Below are 13900 nucleotides of genomic sequence, written 5' to 3' on the forward strand. Positions count from 1 at the left end.
TTATCATTAAAATATTAACAAAGAATGTCCAAGGGACACAGTCCTCTAACAAGAGGATTACGCTGCTGCAGTTACTGTGGGACAAATATGTTGACACAGGTTTCATCCAGGAGACTCGCCTAATCTTCTCTGACCAGTTCAGGCTAATGTCTATCGGTCTGATTCCGAGTTTGGCAGTATTTCAGTGGTAAATATGTTAAAATACAGCCACAATTGGTTACCGCTACTGCCACTTTGTCCAATGTTAGCCCCATTTACCGACTCTAGGACTCCATTGGGGTTGTTTGGTGGAATTAACACCAGCAGAATTACTGAATGGTAATTCTAACGATTTTTGGAGGAAAAGTGGCAGATTTACCTAAAGCATCAAGCTGCAGTTAAATTCTCCACTTTTCCTCCAGAAATTAGCAGGATTACCACTCAGCAATTCTGCCTGCGGTAATTCTGCCAAAATGTGTAATTTGTCAGTGCAGGAAGGAAAACATTTTTTTCCTGCACCACCAAATCCCGAATGAGGCCCTATATATATGTACTTCCCCCAACAACATATTTCCTTTGTGAAAGTGGAGCATATGGGGAGAAGAGAGAGGGGGTTTAACTACATTTTTCCCATTTCGGGAAGATTTACAAATGCTGGATAGGGATGGTGGGTATATCCTTATCAAGGGGCTCATGTGAGGAATAGAGATAACCTTGGCTGACGTTTATGCCCTAATACTGGCAAAGATATGTTTTTGTTAACACTTTGCTTCCCACATTGAAGGAATTTGCACAGGAGGCTACAATCTTTTTTAGGGTATTTATAGGTTTAAACAGATTTTATTCAATGTGCAAGGGCTCTCTTCTGGGTCAAACTGAAAACACTAAGTGGGCTATTTCATAATCAGAAGAGTGGTAGACAAAGGCGTAAAAGCATGGCGTAATACATTTTTCAATCTGTTTGAATGTGGAGAAGGGGATCAAAGAGGAATTCGTATTTCCATCTAGCTTTTCTCCTAAGTCCTCAAAGTGCACTTTATGTTATGCCTGCATTAGCACGGGCAGAAAATCAATGGATCCTTATTGATTCCACCTTCATATAGTACCTGCTAAAATCAGGCAGATTCCATTTGGCTCCACTACAAATGATGTCGGAATAGCATAACTTTAACGCAGCATTTATAATTTTTACAAACTTAGTGTAAAACCAGTGAGTAGAGGCAATTTCACCTGATTTGACTCTTCACTTTTGCACTACAGTTTGCTACATTTTAAAATTGCATGCAAGGGACCCAAGATCATGTATGTGCTAATGGTGGTGGTGATGCACTGCATGCTGTCAGGTGTCTTGACCCACGTTCCAGTTATTATGCTGCTACATTTGGTCCTGTGGGCTTAGAAAATCCAAGATGGCCGAAAAGCCCACATTTGCGCCAGAATCCAGGAAAATCGCGCAGTTTTGCGCACACCAAAATGGTCGCCTGACCTGCCACCCACCAGTGCGAGCGTGATGGGCCAGAAGCGCCATGTGTGAAACGTGGTGCCAAACGAAAAACAGCAGTGCCTGTTAGCTCAAAAAGCGCTTTGAAATCAGATTTGTTTCTCTGAAATGCAAGCTCAAAATGCCTATTTCAAACATTGCAAGATGTTCAAAAATCTCACTGAACACCAGCAGACATTTGGCAGAATGTAGTCTTGTGTGCATACAAAATCTGGAAAGATGAAGAGCCTAAAACAATGTTCATAACAAAACTGGCTGAGCTGTGGATGTCAGCAGCTTAAGTGAAATTGGATTTAAAACCACTAAAATCGAAATGTTTAAAATAAATGAGTGACCTACTTTTGAGTGTCACATAGGTTGCAACTGTTTGAATGCCATAGTTTTGAACTTAGAATCAGCTTTCTAGCTGCATGTGTAAAAATTGTAAGTTTGATTTGAATGAAGAAAAACTGGAACAAAAGTGACATTTGGCTGAAGCCTGGCTTAAAGAGATTGAATTCTGCCCGGCAACTACCCCCGACAGGAGTTGAAACTTGCCCAGCAACTGCATTCACAGGCCTGGCCTGTCTTCTCCTGCCCCCACCAAAAGGAGATTACACCTCTCTGATTGAATGAGGGGAGGGGCACCTGAGACTGCAGGAAACAGAACAATGAACTTTCCTTGGCTCAGGCAAATGCTAAATCAGGGGGTCGTAAATGGCTTCCTCCCGGAAGGAAATGGGAGGGGTGCTGCCTCTGTGAGCCAGCTGAGCTTGGAGGCGGGGACAGACAGAAATTCCCCATTGTGCTTTGGAACCTAAACCACACTCCTCTGGGGCAGAGCATAATTTTAAAAAGATGGATGATTCATAGTACGGAAGTGTCAAAATTATGTAAATAATATCATTATTCCTGTGATTTTTCTGTGCACATTTTAAGAGGTGTTAGGACTCTGTGGTATGTTCTGGGGAGTAGTAGCGGAAAATAGGGTGTTACTCCAAGTGTCTGTATGTTCATCATCTGGTGCCCATGTTCCTTGCGCACATTTGTGTAAATTCTGGAAAAGTTTAAAGGTTGTGTTCTGGATGAAAAGGGCAGAATTCTGTCAGAAGTGGACACAACATCTTACAAAGACAGGGATCGGATGGTGTGGTGCTACAGAAAATATGTTAACTGGACATATAATATTAGAAAAATTGTACATAGATAAATATGCATTTGGATCAAAAATAGATTTGTGTGCAAAGTGACAAGGGGAGTGTTCTTTCTGTATGCCATAAAAATGACACTGGATGACTCACAACTCAGTTCTCCAGTGAGAGCACAGAAAATCCGCTAACCTATCAGGATCTTCAGAGGTTGGGCATAGAAAGTCAGCCTTCCCACCCACTTTCAAAAGACATAAAAAGGACCACTGAAACCCAGGTAGGGACACTCACTTCTCACTTCAAACTGATTTCTTGCGAAGCGCTTTGCCGGGAGACTCCAGACTTCAAATCCAGACAGATCCAGAGACCAGAACTTAGAATTCAGACTCCAGAACTTGAAGCAGAGGGGCCAATCCACAAGCTGAATCCTTCTCAGCAGGCCTCAAAATCTTTTGCAAACTATTCAACAGCTGGGCAAGCTGTTTGATTCTGGTAGAACCCTGTGCCAGAACCATCTCCGGACCCAGAAAGCAGAGCTGTATCTAGAACCGCAGTTCCAGAAGACCCAGACCAGACCACCGTGCAGTGCCAAGTGCCAGACCCAGACCAGATAGCTGTGACTTCAGAACCACCCGCCAGCAGTCCAGTCCAAACCTGACCAGACCTTAACAGCCTATTTCAAATTTATAGTGTGAGTACTCAGCCAGAACTGTGCAAAACCAATCTCTTAGTTTAAAATAATCTAATTCAAACCATTTCCACCTATTTAGAACTGCATGATAGAAACCGCGTGTTCATTCGGTGATTTCAAAGCTGGGAAAGTGTCATTTGTCATTCTGAGCTTTACTTTAATTTTGAGAATCTACCTCCACAAAATCGTCTGTATCTTTTGAACCGCGTGTGCTAGGAATGAGATTTAACTTTCATTTTAAAGCTAAGCTCCTCAGTTTTCCAACAAGCATCAACTTTCTACTCCTTATAGTTTTTCTGTTATCGCGCTTGACGCACTTGGAAAAAATGCAACAAACTGCAATTTGAATCCAATTTCTCCACCTGTCAAAATCGCTGTCCTTTGCTTGCAACTGCTGAAATCCGTTTTCAACCTGATAATGCCTCATGAATCACTGATAGTGTTGACCTGAACCAATCAAAGTAGCTATCACCTACCCTGAATCTTCTATAGGGAATTAAAATCATTTTTAGCATATTTTCACTTCTTTGCAAATCACATTTAAAGTATTTTTGCCTGTGTTTTAAAATCATCCCTGTTGCTCTATGCTTGCTAGGGGGGAACTGAATTGGTATTCCATTTGATTGTATTCCGGAAAATTGTGTGCTCTCCTTCCATCTCCTTATATTGCATGGGGGGGAGTGAATTGTCAAAAGAAAAAGTGATCATATTATCTCTTGTGGAAACCATCTCAGTTATTTCTGTGCTGCATTCTTTTCCATCATTGTATTTCCTTGAACCCATAAAAGCATTCTCAGCTACTTTATCCTCTCTATACCAACTCCTAAGTAATTAAAAAAGTGTGCTACTGTAATATTATCCATTGTTGATCACTGTCATATTCATAGGTGTGCTATCAAATATTAATTTATTTATAAAAGTGTGACATATATATATATTGTTTAATTTGTAAAATAAATCTTTTAATTTGCAAAACAAACCTACTTCTTGGCTCAGTGAGGTCAGGGGGATTCAAAGAGAGGGGTGTTATACAAGGGTTTATCATCCAGATCTATGAACTTGTCATAAAAATATATAAATAAGGGCTTCCCTTGGGCATCCCAGACTAGGCACTGACTTAGTTGGAGTACTGAATTGAAGTTGCTTAACAATGCAATGTACACTTTTTATAAAAATGAACCCGAAATGTGTCATGATAGTCTTTTCTCAACATCCTGGGCTGCCTTTTAAAGTTCACAAAATTCAGCGTGACTACCTGTCATTTGTAGTTTCAAGTGAACTCTCTTTATCTTCATTCCTTCTTGCCGCTGATTTCTGGTGAGATGTGACCAGTTCCAGTTCATCTTATAGTTCCTGCAGTTGTCGCTGGTTCACCTTCATTATTTATAGGTATTAGAGCTTCTCTTCAGCTTTCCCATATAGCCAACTGGGTTTGCTTTTCCCCATTTCCAAGCGAATGAAAAAGGGCTTTGTCACCCCCCTATACTAGGTTGCTGACCTCCCACTTTACTTCCTCAATTACCACCTCTCTACTGCTTTTGGACCAACTACTCTCGATGAATAAAAGGGACAACATTGCATTCTTCCACTCTGAGAATGTTTGGTTCACAGAAGATCCAGTCAAACCAACAGAGTAAGCATGTCGATACCCCGACCCAGATTAGCTAAGAGGTAGTTCGAGGAAAACAGGAGGCCAGACTCTGAATAATAGCCATGGTGACTTCATAGAATGTTATGAATCTCAAAGGTCTCAGCCTACATTTCACAATATTTTGTGCATAGTCGACTATGAAGATCCAAAGAGGAGGATGGAGAGATCAATGGAAAAGAGAAGTTTGAACTTGGATTGAAAATAACCCCAAGAAAGAAAGTGTGCTGGGAGTGGTGGCTCACAAACACCCAGACAAAGAACAGAGGCCTGGGTACCAAGAAGAACACGCTCAGAACCTGAGCTTGGTCAACAGTGAGAGTTCACTTGGAATATCTGCTCATAAAATGGCTGGAAAAGGGACAGACCTCTTAAGCCCTGGACTTTTGGGGAATCTGATCAATATCCATACTCCTTAATTTACCCAGAGGAAAGTTTTTCTGACTCCATTTGTGGAATCCCCCAAACCACGAGGTTGGCGAATAAATGGGTGCAATGGCTCTAAGGCCAACAGAGGAGGGTAAGTTGCCTGTGATCCAATGGCATAATCCTTGAATGACAAGGAAAATGTTGACCGATCCCACTCTTCCATACAAAGCTGTATGAGCCCTGCTTGCTTGGTAACCTATGAGGAGTTTCAAGAAGAACTGAGAACTGTCTGAAGAGCTTCAACTAGTTCAGAACAGAGGCAATGGCTTCATGGTACGAAATAACATGGACAGGCTCTGCTATATGAATGATAACACTTTAAACTCAAAGGGATCTCTGAATGGTGTGGGATGTATTGACCCACTCCGCTATGCTATGCGGCATCATCCTGCCAGTTATTGGGAAAGAAACAGCAACAATGGCAGCAAAACCCTTGGGCGCGCCAAAAACCTACAAAAACCGTGTGCTTCAGCACACAAAAAGAGGGATGCACAACCCGCCCCCCATGGTGCATGTGCGGTGGAATAGAGCACACCCTGCAGAAATGTGCCAGTGGACTCCATGACCAGCAAACATAGTGCATAGGGAGAAGCAGCACTTTGCAAAAGAAATCCCCAAAATGTGCTGACAAATGATATTTGCTTTGTTGCTAAAAACTCTTAAATGCCCATACACAACACTTCTACACATTCAAAATCTTGCCTGGTGCTAAAATTCATGTATCAAATGAAACATTGTGAAACATATAAAGTCTGAAAACTGACAGCCTCTGTCAAAATCTGGGTGCAGTACCCTGGGCCACCTGAATGACATCTGTCAGAGGAGTTACTGATGACATTTTAAAGGGATCTAAAACTAAAAGTCTGCTGGATTAGCAAACAGTAAAAGGATTGTTGCCAAAAAGAAATACAGATCTTAGTTGTGTTTTTGATCCCACAGACTTTAAGGCTAAGAAAATAATGCATGTATGTTTGATGCAACAAATTTGATTTTGCTGGATTTAAAAGTTAATTAGTCTGGCTGAAGCTGCAAGAACTGGAAAAGCAGTTTTTTCTCCTAGAAGGAGGGCCTTCCTCTCAGCAGAAACTCACAGGGAGGTGTTAATTGCTGGTTAGCCCAGACTCTTGTCTATAGAAAGAGAGGGAACAATGACAAGCCTTTCAGCCCAGGAAGCGGAGGTGTGAAGGTAGTCATAAACTCTCCTGGAAGGAGCTTCCCCCATGAACTGAACTCCCAGGAGAGACAAAGGGGCGGAGCCAAGCGACCATCTGCTGTTCAGAATGAACAAATAACAATTTTTAAAAGACTCATAACTGGTTATTCAAAGTGGTGAAAAATATACCAAAGACATATGTGTTAATCTAATTTCTGGCTACACGTTTGAAGAGGCGGCAGAACCGTGTAACATGTTCTGAACAGGAATGGCAAGATATGTGGTTTTATGCAAAATGTATGAACCCTAGAATTGTGAAAAATTACACACACATTCCTATGTTAAACACACACATTTATGAAAAGTTGCATAAAATTTGGAATTTGTGTTCATAGCGAAGAGGACAAAATTCTGTAGAAAGTTTGTACCAGATAATACAGCTGCGAGATTTTGATGAAAAGATGCTACATAAAATATGGCATCTTTATGTGTGATTTGTATAAAGGTGACTAATGTAGAATTTTTTTATTTTTTTATTTAAAGCTTTCAGCGTAAAAAAATACAAACTTTTGCTTATAAACACATTTTTCCCTCATCCACATACACAAGCCAAACATATTGTTTTGTTTCTTTCTTAGTTCTGCATCAGATTTGATCCAGGTTTGGCTGTGTGTTAACCAAATTTTGTCCGTTATGTTTTTGCACCATTTCAAGTTTCTTTAGCAGTGATTCAAGAAAAATCCCTAAGGCTTTAGTAGTTTTCCTATTTGGATTGTCGCATAGGGCTGACCACCATAGGTCAGAATCTAGATCGCATGCTGGAGACAGTATTGGTTGTAATAGGCATCCCTTTTCAGTTGTGAGCTCTTGGCAAAACATGATTAGGTGTCGAGTCGTTTCATCTTCTTGTTTGCATAACCTACAAAGCTTTTCTTTTGCCTGGCTGTATCTGACCAGGTTTGTCCTTGTTCTTAGGATGTCCAAACGGAAGCGCATTATTAGGTCTCTATGCTTCTGATTGGCGCTTTTTTGTAGATATCCTGGCAGTGTCTGTGGGCATCTAGTTATCTTTTTGGACAAGGTATGATGACTCGAATTCACTCTTGCATGTTCTGTTTCTGCCCAATCAAATGTAGAAATGTGTGTGTAGTATAAAATCCGATTTTGAGACCAGTGGCTAAAGGGAAGTCTTTGAGGACAGTAAAGCAAACCATAAAATGTGACATCATCTGGCCTTGATCCAATCACCCCAAATGCAAAGCGGAGATGAAGTTTTGACCCTATCCCAGCTCACAGGGGCAAGCTTGGCTAAGCCGGCCCATACACCCACTTTGTGATGTCATTTTATAGCATAAATAGAGACAGCTGACAACACATAGAGACACAGATCCACTCACTCTCCTGACTGCTGGTGGAGCGCTCTGCTGCTGAAGTCTACATCTTCCTTGTTCCAGACTCCGGAAATTTGGCAAAGCAAAGGCCTAGGCATAGCTGAACCATTCTTAGTTAGGCCTCAAATTCTAGAAAAGAACCCCAGAAGCCTGGGGGAAGCATCATAATACAGCCGCGTGTGCTGTTAATGCTTGCCTGTTGAATTGAAATATCCTCAGAACCAAGATGGGTAGAGCCTGTGCAGTCCTGTGCTGTGCCGTGACCAGAGAGCCTTGCTGACCCTGTCCAGTCCTATGTGCCCAGCTGTCAGTCCCTGATAGATCGATTTGATGGTCCAGAATCCTGACGGTCCAAAATCTTAAAATCCATTTGTTTTGTGAGTATTAATAGGAAGCTAGAAACTGTTGATTACCGTGCATTATCTTGTCCCCTCCTAACCTCCGAACTATCCTTACTTCCATAATCAGTAACATTGTCTAAATCCGTAGTGAAATCTTATTTGTCTATCTGTAAAAGCATCCTTTTCCTAGTCATTTTGTCAACTTTGATCTGTTAATTTAGTTCGAGTGACCAGCCTAGCGCTCCAGGGTGGACATCGAGGAACCAGGATTGAGTTGCGAATCACTCATGGAGGCTTAGCTTGGATACTCTAGTCCATAGTCAATATTGTTCAGATTTTAAAATTAAAGCCTCTGTCCAAATCTGCGCCTATATTTTTGAAAAACGACTCTCACTAAAACCTCTATAACTCCCTCTGTTTTTAGGATAGAAACGAAATTTCAACTTCTCCTTGTACCTAACATCCATAGCTATCCTAACCACACTGCAATACAATGTGATTCTCCCGTTATAGCCAATATCGCACAAGGAAAATTTTGACGCGATTTTAAAATTTGAAAGGTTTTACACGTGTGAAATAGTTTTCATTTGTTTCCGATTTGAACTTAAAGATTTCAAATGTTTTCTTGGGACTAAATCATTGTTTGTGACTGTGTGTAACTGTTCAAAGCGGCTCCCATAGGACTTTACAACAATTTAAGTATTTTTGACCATATTTGGTGTTTTTGCCCAGTCAATTCTAACCTCATTGGTGATTGTTGTTTACCTATTAAAATATATATTGTGATTTTGATCTTAAATAAATAAATAAATAAATAAATAATACCTTTTACAAACCAGCCTGATTCCTGATCCAGCGTGACCCGGGGTATTATTAAGTAAGGGGTGTGATACAAGTGGTACATCTTTCAAATAATTGAATCCATATATCAAATAAGTTTTTCCATTGCGCTATACACTAGGCCAAGAGCAGAGTGTATCGCCTGATTGAAATCCTTAACAAATCTGGGGGCTCAAGTCCAGGGTTTGATTGATTGCCACCCGTGACAGTCTAACACAGCATTCTAACCTGCAGAGTAATAATACTTAGGGCCTCATTACACGGTGAGTGGGGGCGGTAATTCCACATTCACCATGGCACTCCCCATTCCCATTTGAGCCCCCGTAGGGCTCAATGGGAATGGAGAAGGCGGCAATTACGGTACCGCAAATTGCGGTACCGTAATTGCCTTCAAGGTCCCTTTGCGGGCCCGTTCCTTAACGGCTGGTAAAACCAGCCGTTGAGGTCGGGTCCCGCAAAGGGACCTCGTAGTAAGGTGGTAGGGGATTACCGGCACCCGTGCCCTTACCGGTGCCGCTAATCCCCTACCGCATTCTGTGTAATGAGGCCTTTGTGTGGCGTGAGTACTGTGCTACACTGTATAAGCGCCCCTAAAATAAATACTCTAGAAATCAGGCCTGTTTGCAAAAATAAATTAACCCTGAGATAAGCCAGAAGGAAATTAATATTTCTGGAATGGCGACCCCAGTGGAAATCAATATTGCAAGGGAACACCCACTGCACAAATTGTTTGTCAGGGGTGAATGGCTGGAACAGGACGAACAGGTATGGCTACAGGGAATAAAACAAGAAGTCACTGAAATCAATCTTAATACCTGGCAGTATAAGGGTCCATTACATCAAGCACTTAGCAAGCTGTACATGACCCCTAAAATAAAAGAGGAGCAATGCAAAATTGCCAAAATAGCGGCCTACCTGTACCTCCACGTAGATTTCACAAAGAGGCAAGGGGAAGCACTGCAGAAAATCCAGAGCAATCTGGACTCTGCAGAGCAAAGGCTCCAGGATAGCAAGGAATCTGAAGCAGAGGCTAGGCAGTATGCCACCAAACTCCAAGAAGATCTGTCTCTCTTAAGGCAAAAGAATGCAGAGCAAGATGCCCAGGTACAGACACTGCAAAAAGAGTGTCAAGAAAGGTTGGACTCTTTAAAACAGAGTCAACAAAAGCTGGCGCAACAATTAACTTTTAATAGAGTCTGCGCAGAACAGATGGTCGTCTTACAAGACTAGATAGACCAATTAAAAGAGGAAAATAATAAATTAATTATCAAAGACCTAGAATCCCAAACAGATTTTGATGAGGAGTGCCAGAAAGCTGGGACACTTAAAAAGCAGAAGGACGACCTGGCTGCACAGAGGGGCTCTCTAAGTCAGGGTAGGGACACCTTAGGCCAGGAAGTCAGTCATTTAAAAACCAAGTTAGAAGAAAACCACCTGGCCCTTCAGGAATTTGGTGAAATCAAAATGGATTATGAAAAGCTGTTAGATCACACTAGGCGGGTGGAGGATGCTCTGGCAAAGAATAATCAGACCAGTAAGGACCAAACTCAGGAGGTAAGTCTCCTGCAGCAAAAATTAGCCCAATACTCCCAATTCAGGCAGGAAGCACAGAGAGACAATGAGGCTCTCTGTGAAAAGAATGACAGGCTCCATAGACAGATAGCCATGCAAGAACAACTCATACAAACCATTAAGGCCTTAATAGAGGATCAAAAAGGTCAGATCTTGGCCTGTCATCAGGAAATTGGGGATGAAAGAGATGAGGTAAAATGGGAGAGAGAAACTCCTGAGAATAACCTCAGGAAGCCGGGCAACAGGGACTTTAATCCCTTTAATTCCATGGACTCTACCACCCTCATGTCCACTGGGTCATATGAACAAAGGGCCACAGGGATGGCAGACTTCAACACAATGGGAAATATGGAACTGACAGGACAGCGCCTCCCAGAAATGGATGGGCGGGCATCTATGTACAGGTTCCCAAATATTAGGGCCAGCCTCTCTGATCAGGGAGATTCCAGTGAGGGAAGAATCAGAGAACTGGATCCTCAGAAACATCACCCTCCAAGAGATCAGTCAGTCAAATTTGGTGGGAATTCCAAGAGACTAGGCCCACAAAGAGCATTTTAAAAACCTCTTCCCAGCTAGGACAGTGGGGAGGGGGGTACTCAGCCAAACCCGGGAGCAAGGGAGAGTCAGAAGACTCTTCCAAGTGCCATAGGTTTCAGGAGACTAGGCCCCACATTCTGCCAGCCATGCCCAAGCTCGCAGAATCAGGGAGAGCCTAGAGGATCAGACAGCCACCTCAGGTAGCAGTCCCTTTGAGTGAGAGGATGAGTGGACCAGGGTGACCAGAACGAAAAAGGCCAACAAAGTTAAGAGAGCTTTACTGAAAGATCACCTGAAGCAAATCAAGGCAATTAGGAGCTTCATCACGCCCTGCCATAATAATGCCAAATATTCGGTTTGGGAGCACCTCGAATTGATTGAACAAATGATGGAGACTTTCCACCTGAAGGACAGCCAAAGCTGTATTCAGTATGTCAAGTGGACATTTTCAACTGAGTACTCCAGCTTCTTTGCGGGGCAGGAGGATCAGAACCATTCAAGGTGGTCCACCTATAGGGCGGCCATCTTAAAGCATTTTTCAATCCATAGAAACCCTCAAGAGGCCCGCAAGGCAGCCTACAACCTGCAATGTGAGGAAGACCAGGCCCCACAAGAATTTGTCCAAGAACTGAAACATGCCCTTGCGCAGACCACCAGGAGGGTGCGCACGGACAGTAGGGAATTTGTCAATACCTTCTTTCATGCCCTCCCTAAATACATTATGACCCAGCTGGTGAGGGACTTTCATGAGAAAAGGTCACTACACTGGGTCATTGAACAGGCAGCTCGCATATACGAAGTGCAGAAGCCAGTAGAAAATGAAAATGACAATAAAAGCCCAAAACTAACCAACACCCCTGCTGTTGCTAAGGTGGTGGAGGTGAAGGTTGCCCCCATTTTAGATCTGGAGATGGGGGGGCCTAAAAACATTCCTGCACAAATCCAAATAACCCAAGACCCAGAAGGGCCTTGGGCCAATCCCAAACAGGGATTCAAGGAGGTAACCCCAAAAATGGGACCCCTAACTCCCCTGACTACATCAGCCCCCGTTACAAGGGCAACAGACCCATCCTGGGCTATGTGTGGACTCCCCCATCCCAAGAGGGGAGATCCAAGCAGACAGCTGCCAACCCAGAAAACTTCCCTCCTCACTTTCCCCAGGAGGGCAGTAATCCCTCAAATGCTGGGTTGATTTTTCTTTCCCCGGTACCTGCCAAACACCAACCCCCAAAACAACCCTTCTTTCTTTCCCCACTTTCCTGAGCCCAGACAGCCCAATCTGGGAGAGGGGAGGCCAAGGGTGGAGGGGTACCAAAACTAGCCTAACCAGGGGTATTATGGGAGAAGGGACAGTTACCCTTCCCGTGATCAACCAAGGGTATACCAGAGGACCCGGTACCAGCCAGAGCGGGTGTCCCAACTGGAGTGGCAGGTCCAGAACATAGCACTGTATCTGGGTCGCATGTTGAGGGTGCAGCAAAACCCTCAGATGAGCATTGCGACTCAGAACTCCTCATATCAACGGTCTGGTGCTCCAGAACAATGACGGGGGAAGGACCCCGACAACCCACTGGTTCCCAGGGAGGAGGCACAGGGGCAAGGGGGGTGTAAAGCATTAGAGGAAGCTTCCTTCCCCACTTGTGAAAAGCCCATGGAAACCCAGGAACCGGAACCAGAAAAAGAGCCTAGAAAGACCCATTTTGTGGAGGAGGTGCGAATCTTCCAATTTGAAGGAGAGGGGTCTGCAGAGGATTCTGGGAAAAGGATCTTCTCCTTCAGGAATGGGGGATCTCCTCCCAAAGAAAAATGGGTCCCAAGAGATTCTGATCAAGAATCGGGTAGATGTGAGGGACGAGTTAAAACCGCCCATCATCAAACTCCAGAATGACCAGAAAGAAAATCCCCCTGTTCAAGCAAATTCTGCCTCCAAAAGGGGGTCGGGGGCACCCCAGAATCAGAACCAGGGGAGCCGAAAACTTCCCCGATATCCAATTGCCACCTTTTTCTTACAGGTTCTCAAGATCCCAAACAAAATCCTGCCCAAATTACCCCTCTGTCAGAATCCAAAGCAAAGAAATGAACCCACCAATTGTACAAAAATATGCATTATCTTTGCACCCTTGAGGAGAAGGAGGGAAGCTTTATGCTCCGGTCCAAATACAGGGGCAATGTACAATTTTGGCACTGGTGGACAATGGATCCCAAACCACCCTTCTGTCAAAAAGGGCCTTTGATCAGCTGAATTCAGGAAGGGGGGGAGAAATACCAATTCCCTCTCACCCCTCTTCCTTGACAACTTCAGAACTTCGATGGGAAGGAAATTCCTGTCGAGGGGACTGCAGATTTAGACATTAAAATTGGGCGACACAAGGTGAAGCACCCGGTCATAGTTGTGACTCCAGATGCACACCATGTTTACTAGGGAATGACATCCTGCGTAGATTGTCTCCCCTCATAGATTGTGTAAACAAGGTCCTCTGGACCCAGACTAACCGACCAATAATATTTAAACATAGTGTCAACCATGTTAGTTTAAATGGCACATTCCACATGATTGAACAGAAACCTGTCCAAATTGAATTCCACTTCCAGAACAACCAAATCCCAGACGTGACAGTAATTGCAGTAGAACAACAAACGGGTAATGGGGAGTCCTCTCTATTTCTGAAAATCAACCTTCCTTCCGGTCTA

This window comes from Ambystoma mexicanum, chromosome 7q, assembly GCF_040938575.1.
Source record: "Ambystoma mexicanum isolate Mex_15411 chromosome 7q, UKY_AmexF1_1, whole genome shotgun sequence".
In the NCBI taxonomy this organism is placed as follows: domain Eukaryota; kingdom Metazoa; phylum Chordata; class Amphibia; order Caudata; family Ambystomatidae; genus Ambystoma; species Ambystoma mexicanum.